The 3,854-nt window shown below is 41.8% G+C and overlaps 1 pseudogene; it reads right to left on the reverse strand.

Annotated features, from left to right (window-relative positions):
* Positions 1–633: 633 nt before the first annotated feature.
* Positions 634–2,238, reverse strand: LOC110570311 (annotated as a pseudogene).
* Positions 2,239–3,854: the final 1,616 nt, after the last annotated feature.

The raw sequence follows: 3,854 nt of genomic DNA on the forward strand, positions 1-3,854 counted from the left end.
CTTCCCCAGTTGGGCCATGCTGAGGTTGAGACTAGTTATTGGCTTACATACTTTAGGGGCACTCTGAGCAAATCTTGAGGTAAATATACTTGCAAGCATATTATCTTATGAAACATCTGCCCCAGGTGAAGACTCTGCATGATGTCCAGGCAAGGCAGAATGGGGAGTGGAAGTGACTACTATCCTCTTATAAAAAGAGTGAGTAATTTCTGCAGACCCAGGAGTTCAAGGATATCTTAAAGAGAAATTCAGTAGGCTACTTCTTCAAGTCCATGAATTCATGAAGATCTTAAAGAAGTTCAATATTCTCAAGTCAATCTATTCTAGATATCAGGATCCCACTCTTTCTGGGTTCCTAATTTTATTTTATTTATTTATTTTTTTTCCCATTAAACTTTTGTTTTAATGGGTCTCAAAATTCTGTGACAGATTTTTGGTCAAGTTGTTTCCATTAAAAAGTGCTGATTTTAAAAACTAATAACTTAAAACTGCCACACAAACACAAAACACGAATGGTCCACAAAACAGTCTCCTTTCCTTCCGAAGGTTTTACAATGCATTGTTATCATTAACCAGTCTTTTACTATTAAACTTAAATGGCCAATTGACACAAACAGTTCTGAGACAGTTCTTCCACCACTGATTAAGACTGGGGTGGCAGGTATTGGGGATAATATTCATTTAGCCTTCTGAGCTTTCTGGGCAGACTTGGTGACCTTGCCATCTCCAGCTGCTTTCTTGTCCATTGCTTTGATGACACCCACAGCAACCATCTGACTCATGTCACGAACAGCAAAACGGCCCAGAGGAGGATAGTCAGAGAAGCTCTCAACCCACATAGGCTTTCCAGGAACCATATCAACAATGGCAGCATCACCAGATGTCAAGAACTTGGGACCATCTTCCAGCTTTTTTCCAGAACGACGATCTATCTTCTCCTTCAGCTCAGCAAACTTGCAAGCAATGTGAGCTGTGTGAAATCCAGCACAGGTGCATATCCAGCACTGATTTGGCCTGGATGGTTCAGGATAATCACCTGAGCCATGAAGCCAGCTGCTTCCATTGGTGGGTCATTTTTGCTGTCAACAGCCACACCGCCACCATGAACATCTTTGACAGTTACATTCTTGACACTGAAGCCCACATTGTCCCCAGGAAGAGCCTCACTCAAAGCTTCATGGTGCATTTCAACAGACTTTACTTCAATTGTAACATTGACTGGAGCAAAGGTGACCACCATGCCAGGTTTAAGAACACCAGTCTCCACTTGGCCCATAGGGACAGTATCAATACCACCAATTTTGTAGACGTCCTGGAGAGGCAGACACAAGGGCTTGCCAGTTGGAAGAGTTGGTGGCAGAATGCAATCCAGAGCTTCAAGCAGTGTGGTTCCACTGGCCCATCTTTACGGATGACTTTCCATCCCTTGAACCAAGGCATGTTAGCACTTGGCTCCAGCATGTTGTCACCATTCCAACCAGAAATTGGCACAAATGCTACTGTGTTGGGTTGTAGCCAATTTTCTTAACGATTTCCTCGTATCTCTTCTGGCTATAGGGTGGCTCAGTGGAATCCATTTTGTTAACACAGCAATTAGTTAAGCCAGAAAGGGCATGCTCATGGGTCTGCCCATTCTTGGAGATACCAGCTTCAAATTCACCAATACCAGCAGCCACAATCAGGACAGCACAGTCAGGCTGAGATGTGCCTGTAATCATGTTTTTGATAAAGTCTCTGTGTCCTGGGCATCAATGATGGTCACATAATACTTGCTGGTCCCTAATTTCCACAGGGAGATATCAATGGTGATACCACGTTCACATTCAGCTTTCAGTTTATCTAAGACCCAGGCATACTTGAAGGAGCCCTTTCCCATCTCAGCAGCCTCCTTCTCCAATTTTTCTTTTTTTTTTTTTTTAAGATTTTATTTATTTATTTGACAGAGAGAGACATAGCAAGAGAGGGAACACAAGCAGGGGGAGTGGGAGAGGAAGAAGCAGGCTTCCCACGGAGCAGGGAGCCCTATGCGGGGCTTGATCCCAGGACCCTGGCATCATGACCTGAGCTGAAGGCAGATGCTTAATGACTGAGTCACCCAGGCACCCCCTTTTCCAATTTTTTGATAGTTCATTTGACGATCCCACCACATTTGTAGATCAGATGACCAGTAGTGGTAGACTTACCCAAATCTACGTGTCCAATGACGATGATGTTGATGTGAGTCTTTTCCCTTCCCATTTTGGTTTAGATTGAGTGGTGGTTTTCACAACACCTGTGTTCTGGGGGCAAACCCACTGCAAAAAAGCTGGGTTCCTACTTTTAGAAAGAGACTTGCCAGAGCTGTTATTCAGCCTTCTTTGTAATTCTAGTATAGGAGAATCAGAATCCTAGGCCTAATTTTCAGTACAGTCTATCCTCTAGCTTTAGAAAATGAGAGCATCCTTAAATACTGTCAAAGAGATTTTCTAACTTTCACACAATACCCATGGTTCATGACTGGCTAGTTTGAGTGTGTGGTTTTCTTTTTTCAGCACATCAATGCCCATTTAACAGCAAGTGACTAAATCCATAGTCCTAAAAATTGCCAATACCAACATTTCTCAAATTCCAGAGATACTGCATAAGACAGTGAGTGCATCACTCTGTACCTCATCCCATCCCAAGTCCCCACAATAAAAGTCTTAGTGATTGTAATGCTACAACATGCCAGAGTTTAAGTCCACCCTACCTAAAACTAGCAATGGAGTCTCAATGTCAAGAGATCTAATTCTAGAATCCATCTTGAAGATCTGCCTTCTAGAACAATTTCTGGTATAAATTTCCTTATTTTGGGATTCTCCACCATCCACAAGCAGACCTAAAGAAAATAATCAAATGCAAATACTTATTCAGGAGTTGCAGTAAACAAGGGGTGGGGGAGGATGTGAGATAGGGAAAATAAGACAATCAATGAAGGACGCATTATCAAACTAAATATCATAGTGAATAAATGGAGTTTAATCATTTGGGGAATATCTAGAAAATGATTTAAAATACATGCATCAGAATTATCCTACCTGAAGGCCAAAGAAGCTGAAATATTTACATACTTACTTCTCTGTCATTAGTTGAAAGCAACTCCTAGGAGTTGTTAATTCCTCAGCATGTCCAACCTGCCATGCTCACAAGGAAAAAGCTTTCCATAGCATGGAGAGCCTTCATCTAGTATTGGCAGCTGAAGTCAACCAGAAAACACAGTACTGACAAGGCCTTTAGAATCTAAGCAAGGCAATATAGCATCTGCTATACTAGCCATCCCTGATCCCCAGAACAAAATTGCTTATCTTGAATCTTGGTGCTGAGTAGAATTGAAAAATAGTCTCACCATGAATCAGGATCTAGAGAACTCCCTGGATTACCAGATCATCAAAGAAGGAGTACCACTAGGTGGGTGTTATGGCCTGAATTATAATGCCCCCAAATTACATGTTGAAGTCCTAAGACTTCAGTCCCTCAGAATGTGACTGTATTTGGAAGGAGGGCCTTTAAAGAGGTGATTAAGTTCAAATAAAGCCATCAATCCAATCTAATCGATGTCCTTATAAGAAGAGGAAATTTGGACACACAAAGAGATACCGGGGCACACATGCACAGAGGAAAGACAATGAGAAACACAATGTGAAGGCAGTCATATGCAAGCCAAGGAGAGAGGTCTCAAAAGAATCTGAACCTGACAATACCTTGATCTTGGACTTATAGCCTCAAAAACTATGAGAAAAATACATTTGTATTGTTTAAACCACCCAATGGGAGTATCTTGTTTTGGCAACCATACCAAACTAATATAGCTTGGATTGTTCAGTGATCCAGTGACA

This window comes from Neomonachus schauinslandi, chromosome 3 (genome assembly GCF_002201575.2).
Source record: "Neomonachus schauinslandi chromosome 3, ASM220157v2, whole genome shotgun sequence".
In the NCBI taxonomy this organism is placed as follows: Eukaryota; Metazoa; Chordata; class Mammalia; order Carnivora; family Phocidae; genus Neomonachus; species Neomonachus schauinslandi.